The sequence below is a fragment of the Apium graveolens genome, chromosome 11 (genome assembly GCF_009905375.1).
Source record: "Apium graveolens cultivar Ventura chromosome 11, ASM990537v1, whole genome shotgun sequence".
Classification (NCBI taxonomy): domain Eukaryota; kingdom Viridiplantae; phylum Streptophyta; class Magnoliopsida; order Apiales; family Apiaceae; genus Apium; species Apium graveolens.
Genome location: NC_133657.1, coordinates 186,268,043 through 186,281,087, shown reverse-complemented (window position 1 = coordinate 186,281,087; position 13,045 = coordinate 186,268,043). Strand labels below are relative to the sequence as shown.

At 34.4% G+C, this 13,045-nt stretch overlaps 1 long non-coding RNA gene across 1 annotated transcript; it reads right to left on the bottom strand.

Annotated features, from left to right (window-relative positions):
• Positions 1 to 5,018: 5,018 nt before the first annotated feature.
• LOC141697777 (uncharacterized) lies at positions 5,019 to 6,753 on the bottom strand. The gene is made up of 2 exons (XR_012564847.1): positions 6,400 to 6,753; positions 5,019 to 5,336 (listed from the first exon to the last, which is right to left on the bottom strand). It is a non-coding gene; the product is annotated as an uncharacterized LOC141697777 (long non-coding RNA).
• Positions 6,754 to 13,045: the final 6,292 nt, after the last annotated feature.

The window sequence follows — 13,045 nt, the reverse complement described above, 5'->3', positions numbered from 1 at the left end:
GTTATTCGAGTTTATTTCCCATGTTTCAAAAAATATACAAATTTAATTACATTTGTGTAGCCTCAGGCAATGTAAATTGAAAGGGCAGGGCGAAGTTTAATTGTATCCTCAGAACTAAAATGAAAGCATGGTGCATATTACCCAAAATTAGCAACATTTAGTGTGTATACAAACCGGAGTAGAAACATACGGGTTATTGGGCTTAATTATCAAATAGGTCACTTATAAGTGAGTCTGATTACAAAACTGACTCAAATAGTCGTTCATTTAAAAATTTGTATCAAAAATATCACTGCATCGTTAGTCAAAAAATTTAAAAGTATTATATATTGAGTTTAGCACATTTTTTATGAATGATATTATATCCAAATAAAAGGTTCCAAGTTCTACTATTTTAGATAATATTGTTAGATTTTTAAAATTTATCAACTATATATTTTAAATTTTTTCATTGTTTTATTTGATTTAAATAAAAATAAATAGTAGATGAATTCATAAAAATCTAAAAATATTATCTAAAATACTAAAACTCAGAATCTTTAATTTGGATGTAATATCATTCATAAAAAAATGTGCGAAACTCAATAAATAATATTTTTAAGAATTTCGACTAATAATGTAGTGACATTTTTTATAGAAATTTTCAAATGAGTGACTCATTTACGTCAATTTTATAATCAATTTGATACATTTGGACACAATTAACCCAAAAACAGATCGTGTCATTTCCAGCAGAGTAATACATATTTCATGAGATGTTGCTAAACAAAAAAGTCATGACGTAAAGCACAGACATGTGGTGATACTTGTGTAATCAGTGTTGACACTTAAGAGTATATGCACGGGTAACATTGAAAAAGCAATTCATGAGCTTTATTGAGGGTTCATCGTAAAAGTTGGATGTACTGGGGGGAGGTTTTCACTCCATCAAATATTGATAAAGCATTGATTCATCATTCCCTTCATCAAATTTCAATAGATTTAATGACCATCAATTAGTGGGGCCTCATTATTTAAATTACTTTTATTTGTTTTACCATACTTTTGCTACTATTTTAGTTCAATACACACACATATATTTAAACATATTTTGTGTTTTATATATAAATATATATACATATTTAATAAAATGGGTACAGTTATGTATTTCTGGAACTTGACAATTTATTGATCTAATTATCGGTCGATATTCAAACTAATATAATTTAAGGGGAGAATTCATTCTCTTAGTTTTAAAGAATGGAAGTGATTTTGAGATGACTATAAATTTATAAAAATATGTTATTTATAAAGATTTTTCTATTTATAATATTAAATCAAGACACGTGTCAGAATATGATTCAATAAAAGTTTATCCGAAAATCTAAAATTATCAACAATTTTATCAAGAATTTCTTCATTTACATAATAGATATTTAATCTATTTAATCGATTATCAACAATTGTTTTCGAGAATATTATTTGTGGGACCGTTACATAATAGATATTTAATCTATTTTATTAAGTAAAATAGCTAATATTATGTACTTTTTATTTGATAAATAGTAATTGATGAATTGATGGAGTTTTATGGGTGTATAGAATTTATGAAAAAAGTTAATTTTAGGTGAATAGTAATCAGTGCTGTTAATTCAATTGATGAACCAATGGATTGACGGACTAAACGGATACATATGCTCTAACACTAGCAGTAGTCTATGTTAATTACATTGGTTGTAGGCACCTACAAAATGGACATTGCTCATTAGCCAAATGATGCCTGGAAACGGTGACAGAACCGGAACTTTCAAAGATATGGAGCTGAAATATTTTATAATTTTTTTTCTAATAAATTTATTAATGTCAGTTTGGTTCAAATTAAAAAAAAAATCTATTGATTTTCAAGACTTCTTAATGCTAGCAAAAAAAAAATGTTATAGATATTTCAAAACCAGCTGAGACACAACATGCCAGTACCTCCTTAATTTTGCTACTCTGTGCATGAAAACCTTGAGAAAGAAATGCCTTGCATCAAGAGAATAGTTTTGTTTGTACTATACATTATCATGAATGCAGCTCCCAAATTCAGGAGAACTTGCGGTTATGGGGCATTTTTTTTTTAATTTGAGTCATGTTGCTTATTGGCCGCTAATTTCAGCTACAACTACAGGCTACTCACTCCAGAAAGGCTTTCGGGTCCTACATGTAGAATATCTGATTGTGATGAAGTCACATATGCAACAACACTATTCGAAAAGGGAAGACTTGCACCATACTATAAGACACTTATACACACCACGTATAACATCCAAGCCCAGACACAACCTACCACATGTAAGTCCAAAAGAGTTGGCAATTTGGTATACATTAGTTGTAAACTTGTCATACTCGAATACTCTCATTCTGATCGATGCAGGATGTTACACTACATGCCCACACCAACACGGACATATACTCACTCTCTTGATTCCGTGCTGCGATTTTAAACTAGTTTAACAATAAATTTAAAACATATGAAAGTAAGAGCTTGTTCTGTCTCAATAAACTAAACCTTGCAAAAAATATACCCTGCATAATCAGAAGTACAAAAAAGCAATGTAATATAACACAAAGAAGACCTCCCGTGCGTTTGGACAGTCATTAAGATGGATCATCATTGGATTATTTTCCTCGGCTGAATGACTGAATCCATCCTTGCCCAAGCCCTTTTCAAAAGAAAACACCCTCCAAGGGCATAAGCCAGAAAACAGCCACAAGAAGTCTAATTTATATAAGAAGTTTAAGTAGCTTATAAACTTTCACATATAACACAGCCACAATTCCTGTTAATCAGGAGTATTATTTATTTGAACTCCTTCAGACTTCTCTCCAGTTTGGACATGGCTATCTAAACATGAAATTACAGATAAAAATACAACAAACATAAGATATAATATTAGATTCAAAATTCTATAGCAGGTAGATGTGGAAATTACAGAACTAAAAGGCACACCAATACTTCGTCCTTGACAGGCTTGAGATAACCTGTTGCTACTTAGCTTACGGACCATATCAACAAGCCTGACAAAACCCATTGAGGTCTACTACAAGACAATAGTTATTTCCAATCGATAGTTACTGGATCATAGAAAAAAATAAAAAAATAATTAATATTAAGAATTGAAATAAACTTGGACAGGGACAGACTTGGCATGTAGGAAGGTGCTCAAGGCCACAAGGCACACTCGTTAATACCGTACCAGTAGAATGAAAAACCATAATTATAAATGTGTCATAGGCACTAAACACAGAGTTCCTTGGTTTAGCATATAGAGAAACAGAAGTCCGTGATGGTTCAGCATATAGAGACACCAGAGATCTCTGAATTGTTTATAGTAATTAGTAACTTACATACATTAATATAAATACATGTTTTAAAGTAGTAAACATGAGTCAATCATAAAGCAACACTAACTGATGGTCACTTATTTAACATGATTGCTTGTTACATAGCGTTCTCAGTTCTCATTTGTAGTTATCTTCTAACCCTTTAAAATTCTCCAAGTTTTACAGATTTTAAATCGATAATAGGATTGAATCGAATGCATAAATCTACATTCCAGACTATCAAGGACAAGTTGGCACTTAGACCATCTGCAGCGCGGGGCCGCTTCATGTCTTGGGACACACAATGTGTCCAAATAGCTGGACAACTAAAAAGAATAGCATTGCAGGAGACTCTTCAAAATGACCCAGTGTCACTTTCCTGGGCTGGGTCACTTGACCATGAATTTATATTTTAATATTACTTTTTTATATGAACTGAACATGCATGTGAGTTATGTAGTTTTACTCAGCTATAATATAACGTATAAATTCCAACGATTATAAACGGTAACATTTTTACTTCCATAAATACCAATTTCTATACCTTATTATTTACACTCCTTACTCCAAAAAAAGACTTAGCAAAAAATGAATCCAAATAATCCCCCATCTTCAAATCAAAATTCAAATTCTCAAAATATAAACCATCAATTTCCATAACCATATCCAAATCCCTATTTTCCAAACCCACAAAATTTAAATTTTAATTCTCAAAATTTGAATTCTCCATATCAATTTTCACATTCTCAAAATTCTCAATTTCCATTTTCATATCCTCAAAATTCACCCTATCCTATAACTAAATGAGTACAATTGGACATCAAACTGTAAAAATATGGTAAACATATTTCTGAAAAGTATATTAAAATGACCCTGTGTTGGAAACATGCATTCACCATTTTTCCTGGGGTCACACATTTGCATATGTGGAGTGAATAATGGGTTGAGTCAATATTAAAAGGGGCACTACCACTGCGGTTGCTCTTATATGAAGTAATATTTTAACCAAAAAACTGAATCTTGGAATCTCCATGGGACCCAAAGAGTTTTAAGGACCTAAATTCCAGTTCTCGGTAGTTGGGACATGACAAGGGACTGTTTTTCCAGATTCATACCAGTATCATCACAATTTTTCACCTTGTTCTTCCTGATAATGTTTGAACAATATTTCCTATGATTTTTCTTTGTTTAATTGATATTGGGCTCGTTTTGGTTCTCATGTTCTCATGTATATATGCTTTGCAAGAACTAAGAAGAGAATAGCTTTGTTTGCACCCAGCTATAACTTGGATGCAGCTCCCAAGTTCAGAAGGGCTGATAGTCACAATCTACACTTTCCTGAAAGGCCTTTTGGTCCCTCTAGTCTCTAACATATAGAAGATCTGACAGTGTCAAGTCGTTTATGCAACGACATTATTCGAAAAGTGTACACGGTATTCTACTGGGCTTAGAGATGGCTAGCCTGGTGATCTTATAAAACTCTAATCTCTCAAACTTTGCTATCAAATTTCCTAGCGCAGACGTGCAACAGTTAAAGTTATCTTATGTGTTCTTGGTCGGGCTAACATACTCACAGTCACAGAGTATCACAAGATCCACTACCTGCACATGCAAAGCAGATACATCCATTTAGGAAAAAAAAAAGCAGATACATCATGACCCAACTGCAAAAGTCTAATAAAATATTACTAACATAGGCCATGGCTCTTGATTGAAGAATAAAACTGAGGAATGTTAATTGTCCAATATGCCGTAATTTCAAACACCTTCACACTAAATTTATAACAAATGAAAAGAAGAGCTGGTTTTGACTTGGGAGACTAAAACTTGTGAACATGTCCCCTTGCATATAGAAGTACGTACCGAGAAGAACTCCAGTGCGATTTGAACTTTAATCAAAAAGGATCATCACTTGACTTCTTCTTTGTCCTCTGCTCATTCCATTTCGCCCACGCCCATCTCAAAATAAAATACCCTCCAACTGCAGAAGCCTGAAAATAGCCACAAGTATAGTTCAGAACAATAGTTTGAGTAGCTTATCCAAATACATACACAATTGCAGTGTCTTCCACTTTCTGGACTTGATTAGATTATATAGCCAATTACATCTTTTTCATTATACAATAGAGCAAATGGCATGTGAACACGATATCTCAACTAAAGATAGTGACTTCACTACAGATCTAAGAGTTAAGAGCCTTCGTCTCACATAAAGACATCACATAACAAGAAGTTTTTGTTTGCTACGTTTCAGTACATAGTGGATCCAAGGAAAAACTGATTTATTAAAAAACTTTAAAAAAAAGCTTCGAGAAGAACAGCCCTAGCACGTAGGAGGAAATGAAAATTTCCAAGGGCATGCCCATGAAATTGTACCGCTAGAGGTAAAAATTTAGATTCTAAGTGATTATAGGGGGTAAAAATGGATATGCTTAGTTTGGTATGTAGAGAAATGATGTCATTATTCTTTAGGCTTAATGACATTTTAAGTCTTGAGGTTTGCACCAATATACCATTCAGCCTCTGTGGTTCAAAACTGTACATTTCCCCGCTGAAGTACTGAAAAAGTATCTTTTTACCCTTGGACCAAGAAAAAAAACATGTATAAATCGGACGGTTTGACTATAAAGCTAATTCCAACTGATGAAGCCTTAGGAAAATATGATACTTATGTTCTTGCTGGTCCTTCTTAATTTTTACGAGTCCGTCAATAACCTAGCTCCTATAAATTAAATTGGCATCCCCTACTTGACCTACATTGAACCCATCGAAGGCAATTTGGCACCTATATGGCTATATGTAATTAGGATTTTTACCGAAAGACTTTATAAAGGTCAAATTCTCCTCATTGTATCTGGCTAAAAAAGCCTAAGCATAATAAGGGAATTAGGAATTATAATAGCCTACTCAGCTTATCACTCACCGGGGTAATTCTAATTTTTTGACAAAAAACATAGAAGGAAGCTACTACACAATCTCACTAGTAACAAGAAACAAATCATTGGCATTGTAATTTGTAGAATAAAGTGAAATAAAAAAGAAAAAGATAACCACCTGCCACAAGGCCAAAGAATTGGTCTTGGTCTGTTGTGGAAGCTTCTGAGGAGTCGGAGGAGGAGGATTCACAGTTTGCCAAGCGAGTAAATTACCAAACTTGGACAAAACAGGGTTTGCTTTAAACAACTGCACTTGTTGTTTCACGTTGTTGATGAATAAAGTAAACATAGTAAAAACAGGACTCTTATCCAACTGAAGCTGTAGTTTGAATTTTTTGACCATAGCATTATTATCATCACTATTCTTCTTCTTCTTGAGTTCCCCTGATGTTTTTTGGTTTGTGTTTCCCATGTTTTTCCTGCTGCTTGTTGTCTTCTGTTGTTTACCCTGATTTATTATCAGGTGGGGACTTTGGGCTTGGCTCAGTTTATGCGATTATCTAGTAACGGCCCCAATATTGGGCCTGTTTTCCGACTTTTAAACCCGCAAAACTTTATCACTAATAGGATTGCAGTTAAAAAAATCACATGATTATTTGATAATATTTTTAATTTGTATATGTTTTGATGTTAAAAATAATAAAAAATAATGTTTTTATGAAGTTTGAAGACGAAATCAGTTTCTGCTTTTCGCAAAAACTTAAAAGCACTTTTTCGAAAATTATGGGGGCCTTACTTTTTCTAACGCCAACTTTACGTCAAAAACACTTTTCCAAAAAACAGTTTTTAAATTTTACCAAACAGTTTTTAGCTTTTTTTCAGCGAAAAGCTGCTGTTGTTATCTGCAACAGTAATGTCAAACTCACCCTTAGTTTCTTGTCCTAGTTTATAAGTCGAATTTATAATTTATAAGCTCATAAGTTGAATGTTAATAACGATGTGTTAGATAATGAATACAACGCAAAGGGGGTGGATGTGTTTTGGATATTTTTAAGACTTTTTGAATGTTTGTTGTTTGGTTAACAAAGCAGATTAGAAATACAACAATATTATGTTAACTGGAATAAAACAGTGCACACAAAATTTTAAAACTCATTTAATTTTGTATTAAAATCAAGCTAGTGTTTTGCTACGAATCATGGGTTCTTTTTAAGTAAAGAACTCAGGTTCTTCTTTGAGAGATACAAGAAAAACTTGATATGTTAATACAACTTAAAAGTAAAGGACCAGTGTTTACTTTATAGATTAGTAAACACAGATTTACACAGCATGTAATAAGATGTACTAAACCCTACTTTAAGTTAACTCTAAAGCTTTCCATTTCCGGCTTAGTGAATCATTGTATATCCCGTGGATATGTGATTTTCCTTTGTCAGTTAATCTTGGCCTTTGATCTTGCACTCTTCAAGCTGCTTTTATAGACTTTTCAATCTAAGTGATTAGATCGTTTGTTGATTGATTATCTTGAATATTCAATTTGTCTGCATTATGTACTTGAAGTTCATATCGAGATCTCCAGTTTGTTATATAGAGAATTGACATCTCGATAAGTATAATGGCTTATCGAGATCTCTTAGTTCTCTATAAGTGTCTTTGACTTGTCGAGGTTTCTAAGTTCTCTAGAAGTGAACTTGGCTTGTCGAGGTCTCCAAATTTTTGCATGTAGAAATGACTTGTCAATATCTCTTAGATCTCTATAGGCATTTTGACCTGTCGATATCTCTGAGATCTTTAATGAGAAAATTGACTTGTCGATATCTCTAATCTTCATATCTTCATTTTGACTTGTCGATATCTCTGAGTTCTCTAATGCAGAAGTGACTTGTCGATATCTCAAAGATCTCTATATACATTTTGACTTGTAAATATCTTTGAGATCTCTAATGATAATTTGACCTGTCGATATATCCAATCTTCATGTCTTCATTTGACTTGTCGATATCTCTGAGACTTCTATATAAGCTATTTTGGACTTCTCGATACGTCATTCTGGAGTTCTCGAATGACTTCTCTATATGACTTGATCTGTGACTTGTAGATATCTTGACTTAGAACATTTTTCCTAAAACAGATTTATTCAACTCCAAGCTTCTTCACAATTTTTTCAGAGGCATGATCTTCTTCCAGAGTTTATTCTTAGGCTTGAGACTGTTTACAGAAAAATACTTCAGTCTAATCTTTGACATTTTTACAGACTCGTGTAATACAATACAAAATACAAATTTAGATTATCATACAACTAATTCTTAGGGTTGTCAATTTGACTTACTCTTGTTATGATACATGCATGTCTTGCAAATATCCCCAAAGTTGTGAGAAGATTGCTTATCACAAATTCATGTCTGGTAACAAGACTAACCCCAAGTTACAATGAAATAATAAAGATTACATAAAAATTGACAACTTTTATACATTAAGTGATTACATGGGTTTGATAAGTACATTCATTACATGAAATGCTCATAGCTTGGCTCTTTTCTAATAAGGTCCTTAAGATTTACTAGTACTTGAAGTTCTTCTATGATTTCAGTCTCTCTTAGAGCTTTCACAAGTTTGAGCCACTCATCCAATGAATAACCATTCGGGTAACCAACTCTAAATCTTGAGAATCTGCCAAATTTTATATTCAGAAAGTGTCCATCCTTAGAAAGTATACTCATCCCCTTTGCCTTAAGTTCATTTGATCTCTGTTCAAGTCTTGTAAGTTCTTCTGCATACTTTCTATCTTTTTCTTCCTTTTTCAGCCTTTGCTCTTGCATTTCTTTCATCCCCTTCTCTCACTCATACACATAATACAGCCTTCCAAGCCCTTGTAATAGTGTCCTTATCTCTCATCAAGCTGATCACTCTTTTGAATTCTGTGGTTGAAAGTGTATCCATTAGGTTACTGCCAAATAGTGTGAAGGTACCGTCTTCATAATATATCATGATTTATGTATAGAATACAACCAGACTTTGACTATTTCTTCAGCTAACTGTTGAAAGTACTCATCATCTGTGATACACCAATTTAGAGGCAGAAAATCATATTGATCAAAACAGTTCCAGATAGCCCTTTCAGTAACTTGCAATTTCTTTGGTTTTTTCTTCCAACAGATTTGAAGTGAATTTTGGTTGGTGGCTTGAATAAGGGTAGGTTTGTGATTTTTTTTCAAGGTGAATTGGCTAGATGTGATTGGTATTTTGAGTAGGGTGTTTGCAGTTGGCTTGTACAAAAACTTGGACTTTGAGGTCAAGGATAGTTGAATGTTTGAGCTTGTAGGTTTAGAGGATTGAGCAGGTTGGATTTGAATTGACTGGACAATTTTCTTGGTTCCTGAATCATCCTCCTTCTTCTTTCTTCTTCTCTAATCACCTCTTTTATTATCATTTGTCTTCTTCTAATCTTGCTTCCTTTCTTTTCTACCAGTTGCTTTGGAGGATTGACTTGGATTTGAGCCAACAGGTTTTTATTCATCTTGCTTCTGCTCAACATCATCCTTGTCATCTTTTAAGTTAAATTGTTAATTTGGAAACATGGTATCAGCATTTTGAAGATATCTTCCCAAGATTATGATCATCTCCTTATCTTCAATTTTCTTGTTTTTCTTGGACTTTAGATCAGTTTCAAGAGACATTATCAATCTCATATTTTCTCTTACACAAATATTTGGAATTATGAAGAACTTGCACTTTCTAGATTGTGAACAAATGTAGGCCACCCCTTGCTTGGATGAAGGCTCTGTTTGGGAGTGCCGTTGAAAATTGTTGTGTTGTGACAAAAAGTGCTGGTGAAAAAAGTGTTGTCAGGAAAATTAAATAACTGTTTGGTAATTTTTTTAATTTATGCATATTTTGAGATATAATATATAAAAATAACATTTTTGAGAAGGTTTGATGGTGAAACTGATAGTTACTTCTTGCAAAAGCTGAAAATAGCTTTTTCCAAAAGTATGGGGGACATTCTTTTGCTAAGAGCAACTTTTAGACCAAAAGCGCTTTTCCAGACAGCGGTTTTTAGAATTTACCAAGCACTTTTTTGACAACTTTTCAGCAAAAAATAGTTGTAGTTGTCTGCAACATCAATACCAAACGGAGCCGAAGATAGGCTTCAGGAAAAACAGCTATCTGAGCCTTTTTGCGTTCATTTAGCAGTCGGGTGTCCTCTGGAATTACTGGATTAACTCTGTCAATAATTACATCCAGCTCAGATGCTCTCATGGTTTGAAGATTTGAGAGAGACACCTGTAGACATCTGTCCAAGCCACAGTCATTTACATTTACAATTATTTTTTTCTCTAGAAAGTTATCAACTTTGACAATCACAACTCTGATAAAATTGATGTTATTGGCCAAGGCTCTTTTGTAGGTGATGTAGTTGTTGTGAAGAGACACCTTAAGACTGTTAATAGTTCATTGAATTTCTGTTCTTGACAGGGTCTTTCTGTAGCTTTTAGAAGTCTATCATTTCCAACATCTTTAGATAATTGAGTTTGTAAAGTGCTTTGACCAATGTGAGTTGATGTCAATTTTCCAGCCTCTTTAGTTTTACCAGATTCCTGAGATTTTTGAATCCTAGCTTCTATCTCCCCCTTAGTCTTGTTGGCAGACAGGAGTAGTGGATTGGGAATTTCTGGCCTCACAGCTTCAGGAAGAGCAGGAAAAGGAAAATTTAAGGCACCCATGATAGATCCCAAATGAACTGAGTTCTGCATTTGAAGATGTTCATGGGAGTCTACCAGGGTCCTGATGTCATTCTGTTGACTCTGCACTAGAGAAGTGGGAGCTTGAACTTGAGCTGTGAGTGAGTCATTAGAGGCTTGTAAAGTTGAAACTTGTTGTTGTAGAGATTGAAGTTGGAGATTTGATGATGTTGATAAAGGTGGTTGAGAGCTTGAAGATATGAAAGTGCCAAATGTTACTTGAACAGCCTCCTTGATTCCTTCCATCAAAAGAGCAGATGGCTCATATCTAGCCTGATGGAGTTGATACAGTTTGACCCTAATGTCATTAGTATTGGTGATTTGTTGCTAGACAACTTCATGAAGAGCTAGAAATGAATCCCTGAGATTCTTGATGCTCTTGTCTACAGATGTTAAATCAAACTTGACCATTTGATCAATAAATCTTGAGAATTTTTGCTTGATTTCCACCCGTGAAGGAATAATCTCATCCAATTTGTCTTTGACCAGTCTCCTTATTCTGTCTTGATGATCACTCAATTGCATTTTTAGAGCTTTACCAAAAAGGTGAAAAACTTTAAGTTGGGCATTATAGACTTCAATAACTACATCATAGACTTCTTTTGGAGTTAAAGATTTTGCATTGCTCCCAAGAATATTTAAGTACTCCTCCGTGAATCTTGCTAGTACTTCATCCATCTCTAGAATAAAGTCTTTCTCCAGCCAGGCATCACAATTTCCATCTTGTTCAGCTTCATTTATAATTTTAGCCTGCTGTTCTTGAACCTCTGTCTAATAAGAGAGAATGATAGCCTAGTAATCTTGATTAGACATGTTGGAGGTGAGAAGCTACTGTGAGATTTGAGCAAGTCCAGATAATTGATCAACTAACAGATCATTGATAATGGTAGGTTGAGCTTATGTCTCCTGTAACTATTGAGAAATTAAGTGAGGTTGTGATTGAGAAGAGTTAGAGGTGGAGGGTTGGTCATTTGGATTTGAGGTGGAGGGAAGGGATTCAATAGAACCACATATGACATATGTCACACTTTGACTCACATGTTGAATTGTGGTTATGACGGTTTGTTGTTCTCCACTTGTAGTGGGAACCTCCATTTGAATTGGATGGGATTTAACTAGGTTACTATCATGTACTCTAGTCTCAAACCCTTGTACTTATTTCAAAGTACTATCACTCGAATGTGATGTATTTGCCTCCCCCATAGTAGGATCATTGACAATTGAACACATAGCTTCAATTGTGAGTGCAATCTCAGCTAGGGTTTTGAGGGGAGTTATTCCTTCAAGAGGAACCTCCAATTGAAATGGAGAGGATTTAGATAGTTCCCCCTCAAGATTACTATCCTCAAACCTTACAACCTGTGAAGGTTGATTCGCACATGAAGGTGCATTTGGAAACACCACATGGTCTTCAGTAAAAACTGATGAAACCCTTGTGTTTGTGTTGGTGTCATCAAGGTCCACCCCATTATGTAGCCTCTCACCAACTAGATTTGGGTCCTGGGTGGTGAGCACAGTTTCTTGAACCATATCACTTGATGTTGGTAACTCTTGAGAATCAGATTCAAGAGTTTGATTAAATAAAGAAGAAATTTGAGAAATTAGATGTTGAATTTCAGAGTTGAGTGTTGGCAGCTCCCCCTGAGTAGAAGGAGGAGCTTCAAATGACGTGCTCTCTTTGTGTGTGCCATCCTTATTTCTTCTTTCATACACTTGAATTTGTTCAAGTGTTGGTGCAGACTTTTGACAAGATGAATATGGGTGGATGCTTTGTTCAATAGAGACACCCTGTTGAGAGGATACCCCTAGAGTCTGTTTTAATCCCTCTTTTACAAATACATCCTTTTGGGAGGATGCAGAGGTGGCTTGAGTGGTCAACTCAGTTTGTTTTGCCTTCTTTGTTTTCTTGACCAAGGGTGACTCTTGTTCTATTTGGTTATCACCACTCTCATTTATTACAGTTAATGGTACCTGCTTTCTCTTCTTTTTGCTCACTTCACCCTTGTGAGAGGAAAAAGTGGTTGGTTTCCTAGCTTCTAATGGTACAGAAGAAGGGGTCTCAGTATGGGAAGGTCTCTGTTG